General features: G+C 37.2%; 1 long non-coding RNA gene and 1 pseudogene across 1 annotated transcript; both read left to right on the forward strand.

The window, feature by feature from the left end:
* Window positions 1-4912: 4912 nt before the first annotated feature.
* On the forward strand, window positions 4913-5489 carry LOC141811950 (uncharacterized). The gene is made up of 3 exons (XR_012600208.1): window positions 4913-5131; window positions 5267-5370; window positions 5456-5489. It is a non-coding gene; the product is annotated as an uncharacterized LOC141811950 (long non-coding RNA).
* A 4020-nt stretch (window positions 5490-9509) lies between these two features.
* Window positions 9510-11137, forward strand: LOC141811948 (phosphoenolpyruvate carboxylase, housekeeping isozyme-like; annotated as a pseudogene).
* The last annotated feature ends 5683 nt before the right edge of the window (window positions 11138-16820 follow it).

Consider the following 16820-nt stretch of genomic DNA (forward strand, 5'->3'; position numbering starts at 1 on the left):
AAATGTATTTAAAAATCTGTGGTATTAATATGGATGAAAAGTTGTATTATCAATCAATTATAGCTGTTTAAGTTTGTTTCCATATAGATAAATATGTCTATTTATTAAAATGATGTTTAGGCGGGAAATTTTTTTGACAGACAACTCTGTTTTTATATATACTAGTATTTCACCCGTGCAATGCACGAGACCTTATTTTATATAATTAACAATTAAAATAGTAAGTATGAATATTTGAATAAATAATTAAAATATAAATAAGCTAAATTGGCTATAGATTGTATAATTAGAAAAAAAATTTAGAATAAAATTTAAATTAGACCTCATTATTTTCAGAAACTTGTTCTATAATCCTAAAGCAATCCTTTGCAATCAAAAGTTCTTCCAAGATTGTTTGTGCAGATGGTGCTGAAATAGTGCTGATTGAATTTGGGGTATTGCAATCGGCAGTAATCCTTAAAATGAACATTGCAATAATATTTAGTTATATATATATAATGAATATATATTAATACAAAATTGAATAATTGAAATTACCAAATTTGGAATTCTATAATTTCATCTAAATTTTCATTCACTATCATCTTGCTAACATAGAAAGTATTTGAAATGTGTATTTCACCCTTAAATTTTTTTGTTCGACACATTTGTAGATCGATAACAACAGGTTCTTCATCTACTTTTTCCAAGTATGTCATGATGTCATTGACAAAGTCTCCCCACAAGGTACATGATAGCTTATTGTTCCTAAAAATAGTAAAATAATTGATTATTAAAAATATTAAAATAATAGATGTAAGATGTCATGATGTCATTGACAAAGTCTCCCCACAAATTAAAAAAAATAAAACAATACTTACTCCGAATCTTCTAAGACAAAATCAAGAAATTTTGTAAGACGACCACCAAATTCTTTACTTTGAGGAGAGTATCGTGCAACCATTTTGCCAATGACATCTTATGAAATTTTTTTTTAAGCTATCAGATAAAATGTTCGATCAATTAATCATGAAACAAAAAATAAATAAATTAACTTACCAAAAAGTATATTCTCATCAACAGAATCTGTCTTTTTCAATTCACTAAAAGACTTGAATTCATAAATCATCGATGGAAAAGTATCATTAAAATTTCGTATACATGAGTTTTTACAATAAAATTAATCTTATATTTATCTGTTGTTGTCTTATACTTCATGATTCTTTGCAACAATGATATTTTTTATGGCAAATACATGACCTTCTTTGAGAATGAGTTTCACTCTCTCTATGATCGGACGTTTTATTGTTCCATGTATGCGTTCACCCTACAAATAGATAGAAAAAGTAAATATTTATATTTTCTAACAATAATCAGATATATACGTAAAAAATATACAACCTCTTTATCATGAAAGACACACTCCAAGCTAAAATCTCTGTTGTTTTCATATGCATATAGATCGTAACAACGAACTAATCGGAGTTTCAACGCCCATTGCATTTTCGAAAGGTTAACCTCTTGGATGAGATTAAATAGAGGAGTCATTTTTTTATTTCAACCTAAAGTGAGTGAATGAATATATATATTGCAATCCTAATTTATAGAGTGTATGCAACCTCACCCTCATTTGTAATATGTGATATTTTTTACCATCAAATTTATTCAATATATTAGGAATATGTGTTTTACCATTTAATAATAATAATTCGAGCATTAAAGTTTATGTTTAATATAGATTAAAATGCATTTAAAGATCTGTTATATTAATATGGATGAAAAGTTGTATTATCAATAAATTATAACTGTGTAAGTTTATTTCTATATAGATAAATATGTCTATTTATTGAAATGATGTTTAGGCGGGAAATTTTTTTGACAGACAACTCTGTTTTTATATATATATAGACTAGTATTTCACCCGTGCAATGCACGAGACCTTATTTTATATAATTAACAATTAAAATAGTAAGTATGAATATTTGAATAAATAATTAAAATATAAATAAGCTAAATTGGCTATAGATTGTATAATTAGAAAAAAAATTTGTAAGATGTCATGATTATTAAAATGTAACTTAATTTTAGATGAAATAGGGAAATGTAGATAATAATATATTTTATATTAGATTTTGTTATGAATCATAGAATAAAATTTAAATTAGACCTCATTATTTTCAGAAACTTGTTCTATAATCCTAAAGCAATCCTTTGCAATCAAAAGTTCTTCCAAGATTGTTTGTGCAGATGGTGCTGAAATAGTGCTGATTGAATTTGGGGTATTGCAATCGGCAGTAATCCTTAAAATGAACATTGCAATAATATTTAGTTATATATATATAATGAATATATATTAATACAAAATTGAATAATTGAAATTACCAAATTTGGAATTCTATAATTTCATCTAAATTTTCATTCACTATCATCTTGCTAACATAGAAAGTATTTGAAATGTGTATTTCACCCCTAAATTTTTTTGTTCGACACATTTGTAGATCGATAACAACATGTTCTTCATCTACTTTTTTCAAGTATGTCATGATGTCATTGACAAAGTCTCCCCACAAGGTACATGATAGCTTATTGTTCCTAAAAATAGTAAAATAATTGATTATTAAAAATATTAAAATAATAGATGTAAGATGTCATGATGTCATTGACAAAGTCTCCCCACAAATTAAAAAAAATAAAACAATACTTACTCCGAATCTTCTAAGACAAAATCAAGAAATTTTGTAAGACGACCACCAAATTCTTTACTTTGAGGAGAGTATCGTGCAACCATTTTGCCAATGACATCTTATGAAATTTTTTTTTAAGCTATCAGATAAAATGTTCGATCAATTAATCATGAAACAAAAAATAAATAAATTAACTTACCAAAAAGTATATTCTCATCAACAGAATCTGTCTTTTTCAATTCACTAAAAGACTTGAATTCATAAATCATCGATGGAAAAGTATCATTAAAATTTCGTATACATGAGTTTTTACAATAAAATTAATCTTATATTTATCTGTTGTTGTCTTATACTTCATGATTCTTTGCAACAATGATATTTTTTATGGCAAATACATGACCTTCTTTGAGAATGAGTTTCACTCTCTCTATGATCGGACGTTTTATTGTTCCATGTATGCGTTCACCCTACAAATAGATAGAAAAAGTAAATATTTATATTTTCTAACAATAATCAGATATATACGTAAAAAATATACAACCTCTTTATCATGAAAGACACATTCCAAGCTAAAATCTCTGTTGTTTCCATATGCATATAGATCGTAACAACGAACTAATCGGAGTTTCAACGCCCATTGCATTTTCGAAAGGTTAACCTCTTGGATGAGATTAAATAGAGGAGTCATTTTTTTATTTCAACCTAAAGTGAGTGAATGAATATATATATTGCAATCCTAATTTATAGAGTGTATGCAACCTCACCCTCATTTGTAATATGTGATATTTTTTACCATCAAATTTATTCAATATATTAGGAATATGTGTTTTACCATTTAATAATAATAATTCGAGCATTAAAGTTTATGTTTAATATAGATTAAAATGCATTTAAAGATCTGCTATATTAATATGGATGAAAAGTTGTATTATCAATAAATTATAACTGTGTAAGTTTATTTCTATATAGATAAATATGTCTATTTATTGAAATGATGTTTAGGCGGGAAATTTTTTTTGACAGACAACTCTGTTTTTATATATATATAGATTTTAATTATACTTTGCCACATATATATATTCCATGGATGCGTACGTACGTTTCTTTTATATGTATATAAATATATAGTTGCATCCTGATTCCTCCAACAATTAATGTATGAAATGCTTGATTTGTCGGAAATTGTTTTGTTTTTTTTATTACCAATGCGAAATTGGACGTACGATCTACTTACGATCGAGTAGATTGCAATAAATTAAATCTAGCTACTCGTAGTTGGCTCTAGCTCATCTTAAATTAAAACAAACTCAAACATCTAAAATATGATAAATCCCAGTCAGTCTTATAGACTCAATCCCTAGGGGCGGCAGGTCCGGTCCCACGAAAGTTTTCCACCGACCACCAGGATAAATCGGGAAGTGCATACGGCGGCCAATCCAGATGCCCAGCATCCTTTGATTGCGTTCCCCATTTGGAGGAAAATTCCTGCAAATACGCCGTAGCTGAAGATCTAACCGCGGGTCCCTAGATCACAACCCGGATATCCTATTGTTGCACCATTGCCCAAGGGACATCCTCTTCTCTTTTCTAAATTGCCCAACGAAGCGTCCTACTAGACAATTAATCGCCCATAACCATCTTGGTTGTATCAACATTATTAGTTTCCAATGTAACTCATTTATTATCACATGATATATAATTGAGTGTATTCTCTGTGTGAACAACCGATCGATTGGATTGGAGGAGAATAGGTCATCCCACCTTTTGTTGTTCCGCCCACTGTTCCCCTGATAGTTCCGCCCACTGTTCACAGCCGTCTACGAGGAGGTCCGGTGACGTGTCTCGACGCACTTCTCAACCGGAACAATATGATTTATTCAGGATTAGGAATTGTTTGACTCAGCTGAATGCGAAAGATATTACTCCTGATGACAAGCAAGAGCTCGATGAGGCTCTTCAAGAGAGGTAATCCATCATATCATGCTTGCTTAACTTCACATAAATACAATTGATGGATAAACTCCATTGAACAGGTTTAGTATTTTGAAACAATTTATAGTTAAGTTGTTTTCTTTATATATTGTACGTGATTGGGCTGATAACATATTGTTCTGCATATTTCTAGTTCTGGACTTTCTTGTTTGTATCTAATGCGTGGATAAATATCCCACCACCAGTAGATATTGATTTCTGAAGCAAACATTTGAAGTATGACTATTACTATTTAATTGATGTGATCGTGTAGATTCAAGCTGCCTTCAGAACTGATGAAATCAAAAGAACTCCCCCAACTCCTCAAGATGAAATGCGTGCTGGAATGAGCTATTTCCATGAAACCATATGGAAGGGTGTCCCCAAATTCTTGCGGCGGGTTGATACAGCACTGAAAAATATTGGGATAGATGAGAGAGTGCCCTATAATGCGCCTCTTATTCAGTTTTCATCTTGGATGGGTGGTGATCGTGATGGTAAAGCTGTTTTGCTGATTTTAGACAAGTCTTACATTCATTTTCCGGATACATGACTATAATGCATATGACCTAACTCCCGAACATGAGTAAGAACTTGGTTGCATTGTTCTTATGAACTTCTTGTGAATTTAGGAAACCCGAGAGTTACACCGGAAGTGACAAGGGATGTTTGCTTGTTGGCCAGGATGATGGCTGCAAACTTGTACTATGCACAAATTGAAGATCTGATGTTTGAGGTATTAACTGATCTTATTTTGTTTACTTGAATTCAATGAGATTTTTGATGTGGTCACAAGTTATTGATGAGTTATTTTATTGCAGTTGTCTATGTGGCGCTGCAATACTGAACTTCGGGTGTGTTAAGGAAATAATTATTCCTCAAGGAAATAATTATTCCTCAAGATCTTAGAGATTCTTGATATAAAGAATATCCTATTCTGATGAAACTTGATCACGAAGAAAACCTCTTAGCAAGGAATGTAATAATTTCATTTATTATTTTTTATTTCTATATACAATTGTTGTACAATGTATATATTCTCATATTGAATAAAGAAATGATGTGCGAGAATATTATTCATTCATCTCTACTTATTTTTCTTCAACTTGGTATCAGAGCGCAAGGAAAACTCCAACGATCCTATGGCCGGAATTCTGTCAACACCTACTATGACGTCGTTCGCTACCCAAATATCAACAAAACTAAACCAGAGGAACTACACCCTCTGGAAATCCCAGGTACTACCTGTGCTAAAAGGTCATTGTCTAATCCAATTTGTTTCTGGCGAGTCTACAATTCCAGCCGAGACGATAGTAACTCGGAAGGAAGATGGTACTGTAGAAGAGACCAAAACTAATCCCGAATATGAAATTTGGGAGCAGCAAGACCAACGTCTCCTCAGTTGGCTTCTTTCAACACTGTCGGAGGAAGTCTTGGCTCAAGTTGTCGGCCCCTCCTGCACCACCTCAAGACGCTTATGGGCATCATTGGAGAAAATGGTGGCCTCACAATCTGGTGCACGTCTCATGCAACTCCGACTCCAACTACAGACGATGAAGAAAAGTGGACTATCCATGACCGAATATCTGCAAAAGATGAAGTCAATTTCGGACGATCTCATAGGTGCTGGACATCGAGTTCCAGAGACTGATCTGGTGCTCTATATTCTCGGGGGACTCGGACCCGAGTATGAATCTATGGTGGTTGCTATAACAACCAAGAGAGAAGGCGTAAGTATAGAAGAGTTAACCGGCATGCTACTTACTCATGAGCAACGACTGGAGCAGTTGCACGGCACCGAGCCATCTCCCATGGCGTATCTATCTCTCGGATCACCCAGAGGCGTCGTTCCAGACAAACGCTACTTCAGGGGTTCCTCTGCTGGTAGACTCTCTCCTACGAACACTGTGGGGGCTCACAACCCTCACAGACCATACTATACTTCTTCGCTGGGTCAGTATCAAACCTCATATTCGGAGAACCCGAATCCAGCTTCTCTTATAACCACCCACGAGCTTCCGACCCATAATCAGCAACGCGGGGGTCGTGCTTACCGCGGTGGCCGAAACGGAAATAAACGGCCCAGGTGTCAATTATGTGATAGATTTGGTCATATCGCTGCTAACTGTCGTACTTCACAAAAGTGTCAGATCTGCAACGGTGGAGGTCATTCTGCATCATCATGTCGACGTCGTTTCGACCAAAACTTTAATTCTCCTCCACCACCATCAGCCTTGATAGCCGAACCTGCAACAGTTTCTGATCCTGCGTGGTATCCCGATTCAGGCGCCACCGATCATCTTACAGCGGATTTAGAGAATCTCCAAGTACACTCTCCTTATCAAGGTACTATGCAAATTATTGTTGGCAATGGTACGACTCTTCCCGTATCGAATATTGGTGACTCATCTATTCTTAGTCCTGCCAAATTATTGCAACTTCGAAATATATTACATGTGCCTGCCATTACTAAAAATCTACTCAGTGTTGCTCGTTTTACGGCTGACAATAACGTCTTTTTTGAATTCCATCCGACTTATTGTGTTATAAAGGATCAGGCTTCGAAGGTGGAACTACTTCGCGGTACCCTTAAAGATGGTCTCTATCGTCTAGCCCAGACCGGTGCACCATCTACCGAGCGGTCTGCTTATCTTACCGAGCGCTCTTCTGCTAGCACATGGCATCATCGTCTGGGGCATCCGGCATCTGCTACAGTTGCTCGACTTATCTCTCATTATGGTTTACCTATTTTAGGCAATAAGACTGTTTCCTTTTGTGATGCATGTCAATTTGGTAAGGCTCATAAACTACCATTTCCGTTGTCTCAGTCTCGTTCAAAAGAACCTCTTGATCTATTACATTCTGATGTTTGGGGACCATCTCCGGAATTCTCTATACATGGGTATCGCTATTTTGTGCATTTTGTGGATGATTTTAGCCGCTATACTTGGATTTATCCTCTTAAAAGCAAATCTGAGGTTCTCTCAACCTTTCTCCGATTCCGTGCTCTTGTTGAGAATCAATTTAATAAATCAATTAAAGCTATACAGACTGATTGGGGAGGAGAATTTCGCTCGATTTACAATCTTCCTGAACTACAAGGTATTCAACATCGCTTGTCGTGCCCTTACACAAGTGAACAAAATGGTATTGCCGAACGCAAAATCCGTCATATCACTGAGACAGGCCTTGCTATGCTAGCCCACGCTTCTATGCCCTTACTCTACTGGGATGAAGCCTTTCTTACTGCGGTTTATTTGATCAATCGGCTTCCCTCTGCGACACTGAATTATTGTTCTCCTTTTGAGTTGCTCTTTCAGCGATCTCCAGATTATGGATCTCTTAAAATTTTTGGGTGCAGTTGCTTTCCTCTTACCCGCCCATATAATCGTCATAAACTATCTTTCCGATCCATCAAGTGTGTTTTCCTAGGATATAGTTTATCTCACAAGGGCTATCGTTGTTTACATATCCCTACGAGGAGGATATTTATCTCTCGCCATGTGGTTTTTGATGAGACTTCTTTTCCTTTTCTTAATCACAGGGACTCTGCTTCTCTCCATGCTCCATCATCATCTACATCCCCTCCCCTAGCCATATTGGGTACCTCTGTTGGCTTCGGGTCTCCTGCCGATGATTGCTCATCGCCGCTGCCCAGTAACCCGTCCACTATCATCAGGGATACAACACCTCCTATTGATGTTCCATCCTCCTCGGAGTCTCCGCCGGCACAGCCTGACACGGGTCTGCTTAGGGCCCCTGCTTGCTCTTTACATCCCATGGTCACTCGTGCCAAGACAGGGTCTCTTCGTCCTCGTGCTCTACTTGTCACTGCTGATTATTCTGAGCCGACCAACTATTCTGGTGCCAGTAAAGATCCTGCTTGGCGAGATGCCATGACTTCAGAGTACAATGCTCTCATTAGTAATGGTACATGGTCTTTGGTTCCTCGTAATGCTCATCAAAATCTTGTTGGTTGCAAATGGGTTTTTAAACTAAAGCGGAAGGCAGATGGGTCCATTGATCGTCATAAAGCCCGCTTAGTTGCTAAGGGATTCCACCAACAACAAGGAATTGACTATGTTGAGACTTTCAGCCCTGTGGTCAAGCCCACTACTATTCGCACTGTATTGGCTCTTGCTGTCTCCCAAGAATGGCCCATTCATCAGCTTGATGTGAGTAATGCCTTCCTACACGGGACATTGCATGAGGAGGTATATATGTCTCAGCCCCCTGGCTTTATTCATCCTGATTTTCCTAATCATGTTTGCCGTCTTCACAAGGCTATATATGGTCTAAAGCAAGCTCCGCGAGAATGGCATACGACACTCCGTACTTCGTTGCTCAACCTTGGGTTTTTCGAATCTAAATCAGACTCCTCTCTTTTTGTCTAAAAAAGATGCAAAGCACTACATAGGTACTATTTATTTATTGTTATATCTCTGTGGACAATCAGGTTCATTTAAGCTTTAGTAACTTGTTATTTGCTTCCATTTGTCGTTCAACAGAGTTTGTGAAGATAGTTTCCTCCAAATGAACCTTACCGTGTTGTTCTTAGTGATGTGAGAGATAAATTATACAGCACACGTGAGAGGTCCCGCCATTTACTTTCAAATGGATACTCTGACATTCCCGAGGAAGCAACTTTCACCAATGTTGAACAGGTGCTATACCTCTACTCGTGTTAGCTGAAATATTTACCTGTGCAATTTTTCCCCCCAAGTTTTTCCATTGTTCTGTACTAATATTTGTGATGTCTTTCTTGCAGTTTTAGAAGCCTCTTGAACTCTGCTATCGATCACTCTGTGACTGTGGCGATAGATCAATTGCTGATGGGAGCCTTCTTAATGGAAAACGCCCTTTATTTGGGATCGACTTACCGAAGACAAATGAAGTTGCTGATGTTTTGGACACATTCCATGTCATAGCAGAGCTTCCTTCTGACAACTTTGGGGCTTACATCATTTCAATGGCAACTGCTCCATCAGATGTCTTGGCTGTCGAGCTGCTGCAGCGCGAGTGCCATGTGAAAACTCCATTGAGAGTAGTCCCATTGTTTGAGAAACTTGCAGATCTTGAGGCTGCACCAGCAGCTTTAGCCAGACTTTTCTCAATAGATTGGTACAGGAACAGAATTAACGGGAAGCAGGAAGTTATGATTGGATACTCAGATTCAGGGAAGGATGCTGGTAGATTTTCTGCAGCCTGGCAGTTATATAAAGCTCAAGAAGAGCTTATAAAAGTGGCTAATGAGTATGGAGTAAAACTAACCATGTTCCATGGGCGAGGTGGAACTGTTGGAAGAGGTGGTGGCCCTACTCATCTGGCTATCCTATCTCAGCCGCCTGATACAGTCCATGGATCTCTTCGTGTTACAGTTCAAGGTGAAGTTATCGAGCAGTCATTCGGAGAGGAACATTTGTGCTTCAGGACTCTCCAACGTTTCACAGCTGCTACACTCGAACATGGAATGCGTCCCCCCATCTCTCCCAAGCCAGAATGGCGTGCATTGATGGATGAAATGGCTGTTCTAGCTACGAAGGAATATCGATCTATTGTCTTCCAAGAACCACGTTTCGTCGAGTATTTCCGCCTAGTGAGTGATCTAATCAACTTTTGTACTCTATCATTTACCTGTACTTGGCATGTGATCTTTTACTTTCCTATATATAATGCAATTCTTGTTACAACTGACAGGCTACGCCTGAGCTGGAGTATGGTAGGATGCAACATAGGTAGCCGACCATCTAAACGAAAGCCAAGTGGGGGCATCGAGTCACTTCGTGCAATTCCTTGGATTTTTGCATGGACACAAACACGGTTCCATCTACCAGTGTGGCTTGGCTTCCGTGCAGCTTTCAAGCATGTCTTGCAAAAAGATGCCAAGAATCTTCAAACTCTTCAGCAAATGTACAATGAATGGCCATTTTTCAGGGTCACCATTGACTTGGTCGAGATGGTTTTCGCCAAGGGAGATCCTGGAATAGCTGCTCTATATGACAAATTGCTGGTTTCCGAAGATTTGTGGAAATTCGGGGAACAGCTAAGAGCCAACTACGAAGAAACAAAGCAACTTCTTCTTCAGGTGCAATCTTCTTTCTCTCTAAGTTTTATCATCGTGAACAAGCTAGCAAAAAGTGGTGCCATCTTTAATTGGTTTTGTTAATTCTTTTATTAATTTGTGCCATCTAATCTAATTCTTGTAGGTTGCCGGGCACAAAGATCTGTTGGAAGGGGATCCATACTTGAAGCAGAGGTTACGTCTGCGAGATGCATACATCACGACTCTGAATGCTTGCCAAGCCTACACCTTGAAGCGAATCAGGGACCCGTCCTACCATGTTAATGTGAGGCCTCATCTCTCCAAGGAGATCACAGAGTCCAGCAAACCCGCCGCGGAGTTGGTGAAACTCAACCCCAGCAGTGAGTATGCCCCTGGTCTGGAGGACACCCTCATCTTGACCATGAAAGGAATTGCAGCTGGAATGCAGAACACTGGTTAAATTATGAACTTATATTGTCATCAAGTTCCCGATCGATAAATAAGGCATTGCAAGCTTCTCTTTTCTCTTTGTCCTGTAAGCTGCTAATTCGCCAAAGCAGCATTGAGGCTCTTGTCAGACAAACATTGTTGTCCGAAATGCTTTTCTCCATTGTTGCCTAATCAAATATAGAAGCTTCCTTACAAAGCTGACCGAAAAAACTCTTTCCTTTCTCACAATGTGTTTCCTGAACTTGTTAATGTTTTGAATTGTGATCATGTTTCTAGCCAATGATCTTTATTTTTGCTTATTTATTGGTTTATGCACTCTCCCTGCTGAAGCTTACTATACTTTGCATAGGGAAAGATTTATCAATGTGATCCAAAAATTTATATATTTTCACATTTGTTGTGTTTATCATATCCCAAGTCTTTATACAAGATGAACACACACACACACACACACTTAAACTAGGGATTGAAAATAGCATCAGAGAAGAACCACTGATTACATTGTCCCCAAGAATCAAATTAAATAAGAAGCCAAGTCCATCAAAGATGAATACCACATACAACTTAATATAGCTAGATGGTGTATCATTACATTAGGTTCATATTTATGAGTTTCTAAAATAAATACAAGAAAAGAACTTAGAACATCATAGGAAGTAGAACAAACCAAGTTTCCTTTATTTTCNNACCTCTCCGTAATATAAGAGTCTACTCTGGTTACTATGTTAATTGCTTCAAATTTCATATGACACAACACAATTCACACACACTAACGTATAATTCTAGTGTTTGTGTAAAAGGATCTATCAACAACACTAACACTAAATATGGTTACTATGGAAGACTTGACAAAAAATTATTGAGGTTGAATATCCTACTTTATCCATGAAAAAGTATATGTTATTCAAATGTTCATGGTATTATCCGACTCCAAGAATAGGTACCAGAATACATTCAAACTATAATTTAGTTGAGGTTCATGAAAATAAATTAGATTTAACAAGTTTGAACCCTTCATTTTTTACAGTACAAGTTGGTCAAGTTTTCTATCTTGAATACCCGATAGAGAAAAGAAGAAATAGTACGAAGGGAATAAGATATAGTGAATAGTTAGCAGTTTGTAGAATGAAGCCTTGCTCCACCATAAAAATATCAAACTCCATCACGAACCAAAACTATAATGCATTTCAAAATGAGAAAGTGGAGATATATTTAGTTGATTCACAAATTCAATTTACACCCCAATTACTTGTAGATATAAATGTCTAGCAATGAGAAGTTTGATGTACTAATAGAGTCTATCAATGAAGACTTAGAAACTATTAATGTTGCTAATGATTCAAATTGTAATAATGATTAAATTTTAGGTACAATCTTGCTTTTTACATAAAAATCTCACTAATTTTACCATGTAAGCCATTAATGTTCTAATTTGATTATTATTTAGTATGTGTATGTGTTATAATGCTATCTTACATATCTGGCATCATGTCAATATTGCAGTAGTTGGTCAGATTATTTTGAGAATTGTTGGAAATTGATAAGTATTGATGTTATTAATTAGTAATTCAAATATCTAATCATTTATTTATTATTTTGATAAATGAAAGTTTTTTCATGCAATTTTATTTTCGATGGTCATAGTGTAGTTGTTTATATAAGTAAAAAATTTAGAGAATGTCAGTGCACTTTTGGGTACTATATGGATGGTATAAAAGCAAGATGTGAAAGAATTTTAGTATAAAAATTTTTTCAAGTAATTTGAATATTATTAATACTGTATACTTTTATATCCTTTTATACTAATTTTTTAAATATTATCGCAGAAAAAATATACTTGAGAGCTAGGACATGAGACACAATTTCAAAAAATATAGAATAATTATTGTGCCAAACTATACAAGTGGAGAAGGAAGAGAACAAGGTCATCACATGTACTAGATGAGAATTGGAATGAATAGAAGACCATTTGGGCTGTAGAAAAATGATAGCAAAATTCATCGATTGCTCGAAACAATAGGAATACTGAGGTTGCTGGCCCGATCACCTGATTCACAAAACATACGTCTAGATCACGATTTATTGTAGATCATGCAATCATGCAATAGACTTGATAAGTCTACCATAAAGTTATATTAGAAATTTATTATTATTAGTAAACTTATTTTTATTTTATAAAAAAAGTTGTGTATGCAAGTTGATGCTTTACAAAGACGTACGTCTCACTTGTTGGGAGGCATTTCGCAATACACACAAGAAGAAGGATGACACTATTGTCGATGCTTGATCAAAGGTCATAGACGTAAAAATATAAACTTAATTACCAGTCACATTTAACAATTACTAGTTTTGTTAATTAGATATTAATAATATTTTTTACATAGGATGAAATCACTGATCAAGTTGCTTTAACGTCTTAGCCTGCTATAGAGGGAGAGGAGTTACAGACTCCATTAGACGATGTACTAGATGATATATGGCATTGTTGGTCGAAGGAAAAAAGAACTCCTTCTATGGCCTTGGCTCCCAGACAAAAGTTGCATATAAATGTGTGATGACTCCTAGGCTCAGGGGTCATCCTAGTTCTTCTTTATCTGCTCAAGTAGAAGCGTTAGAATAAGAAAATTAAATCAACACTACAAAAAAACAGGTTTTTAGGGACGAATTTTTGGGACGAATAATATTCGTCGCCAATCAGCAACGAATTTTGGGACGAATCTAAATTTCGTCGCTAATCTGCAACAAAAATTGTGACATACAAAAAATTAGTTGCCAATTTAGCAACTGAAAATATTCGTTGCCAATTTCGTTGCCAAAAATAATTCGTCGCCAATTTCGTCCCCAATTTGGCGACGAATTTTACTTTGGTCGCCAAATTAGGGACGAATTCCAAATTCGTCGCAAAACTTCACTGTACCACATCAAGGTCTTTGTTTTTTTTTTCACCGACGCGAACTTGGCGACGAATACTCAATTCGTCGCCAAATTGGCGACGAAAAAATAAATTCGTTGCCAAATTAGCGACGAAACAACATATTCGTCCCCAAATTGGCGACGAATCCAATCTTTCGTCGCCAATTTGGCAACGAATTTGGCGACGACATAGAATTCGTCGCAAACAAATCAACGAAACCCTAGATCTGGACTGTTCGCCACTTTTTCCACGCGAACTTGGCGACGAATCCAGTATTCGTCGCCAATTTGGCGACGAATTCCTGGATTCGTCGCCAAATTGGCGACGAAGCATGGATTCGTCGCCAAATTGGCGACGAATCCACGAATTTTGCGACGAAAATTATTTCGTCGCAAAAAAATAACTTAAACCTAGATCCCGACTTTCTCCTTTTCTTCCCACGCGACCAAATCTTCTCCTCTCACCGATTCTTTCACCGATTCTCTCCCACGAACGCCGCCGGAGCTGTTCCTTGCCGATTTTCTCCCTCGCCGAACCTTTCCTTCGCTGGATCTCGATGATTTCTGTCCGAAATCTTTCCTCCTCGCTCGCGGTAAGCTTTCTCCCTCCCTTTTCCTTTTTTTCTATGTTTTTTGCCGCCGGCGCCGCTGGAGAGAGATCACCGGACGATGGGCGGCGTCGGGCGGCGCTGGCTGGCCCTGGGCGGTGTCGGGCGTCGCTGGACGCCTCTGGACGGCGCTGGCCGACTCTGGCCGGTGCTGGCCGCCTCTGGTCGGCGTTGGCAGCCCCTGGCCGGCGCTGGCCGGCGTTGGCAGCCCCTGGCCGGCGTTGGCAGCCCCTGGCCGGCGCTGGCCGGCGTTGGCAGCCCCTAGCCGGAGCTACTGTATTATTTGGAGGGTCCTTCAGTGTTTATGAGTTTAAATTTCGAACTGATTCAAATACGGGGGAAAAAGTTTTAGAGAAAATAAGAACAGGAAGAAATTGAGTCACTTTTGTTTTTATGAAATAAAGTGGCGCATTTTACATGCTTCATTCAATAGATTGTTCGTGATCCATAGACTCTACTTTTGTTCACAATACCTCTGGTTCATAAACACTAAAAATTTTATTTCCTGATCACACTCCAAGCTACTCGGTCTCAACTATGTGGATGTCTTTCAAGTGTTGAACGACTGTTTGACGTATCAAAGTTAAACTTGCTCTATTATTTTCTGTGATTATAATACAGTTGTTATCAAGTATTCTCTTTTTTTTTAAGGCTTACCTCGTTATACAGCTATCATCCATTGCCCTTTTGAACACCTTTATACCCAGTTCGATTTTTTTATCTCTATTTTTCTTTCCCCCTTTAATGGGGTGTTAAATTCACTAAGATTGTGTCGATGAATTTAGGTAAGTTTCTAAGTTTTGATATCTCTTGGCTTATGCTATCACTGACACCCTTACTATGCAAAAATGGTTGATATCGCAGGTTCCCTTTGTTGTGCATTACTAACAGCACTCACTCACTCTATTTTATATTGAACAGGGAGTATTTGGCCACTGATAATTTTACAGGAACTGTTACAGATTTTGAAGTTCTCTTTTCTTCTACAAAAGGTGGAACCCACCACCTTAACGGTCCAACATGGTCGGTCCCACGATCATCTATGAGGAGGTAAATCGAGAAACTGCAATTGGTCATTATGCAGGAGGGTGAAAAGATAACAGAATACACAGAAGAACTTAAAGAAATTGGAGTCAGATTTGATTTTACGGATGCATCAGAATATATTGGCACCCCTCACAGAGAACCAATTCAAGGGGATTATCAAGGATAACTACTATACACCTCAACACTTCTGGTTTGAGCTGCTTGACCATTCTCAGACAAGAGCTTTAATTGAAACTTTTGTGCCTTTACCTTCATCCTTCGACACCAGAGGAGTTCCTATTACTCTGATCCAGATCAAAATGCTACCTGTTGATATTGATGTTGTTCTGGAGTGATATTAATGTATTTGATCATGATATGTATTGATATGTATATTTGTAGAGTGTGGATTGATATATATGGATATGGATGTTTGTGATTTCAATTTGTGTGAATTGATATATGTATGTGGATGTGGATTGATATGTATATTAATTTGTACAGTATGGATTGACGATATATATGGATGTGGATGTTTGTGATTTCAATTTGTGTGAATTGATATGTGTATGCGGATGTGGATTGATATTAATATGTGTACAGATTATTTGTAAAATTTGATTTGATCCGATTGGATCGTGTATTGTATATATGGGATAATCAACAAATAATGGGTGGGAAAGTAAAAATTTGATTTTGCGACGAATTCTGCGACGAAAATGATTTCGTCCCTAAATTCGTCCCCAAATTCGTCGCAGATTTGCAACGAATTCTGCGACGAAAATAATTTCGTCCCCAAATTCGTCGCAGATTTGCGACGAAAACATTGTCGTCGCAAATCTATGGGATAATCAACAAATAAAGGGGATGCGACGAATTTTGCAACGAAAATTTTTTCGTCCCAAAATTCGTCCCCAAATTCATCGCAGATTGGCGACGAATATCAAATTCGTCGCAGTTTTTTGCGACGAATATCAAATTCGTCGTAGATTTTTACGACGAATATCAAATTCGTCGTAGATTTGCGACGAATTCTTTTTCGTCGCAAATCCGCGACGAATCAATTTCATCGCAGATTTGCGACGAAAATATTTTCGTCTCAAATTTGGCGACGAATTAGATATTCGTCGCCAATCGACGACGAAT

Source organism: Curcuma longa, chromosome 17 (genome assembly GCF_044706935.1).
Source record: "Curcuma longa cultivar G26 ecotype Majalengka, Jawa Barat chromosome 17, ITB_CL_G26_1.1, whole genome shotgun sequence".
Taxonomy (NCBI): Eukaryota; Viridiplantae; Streptophyta; class Magnoliopsida; order Zingiberales; family Zingiberaceae; genus Curcuma; species Curcuma longa.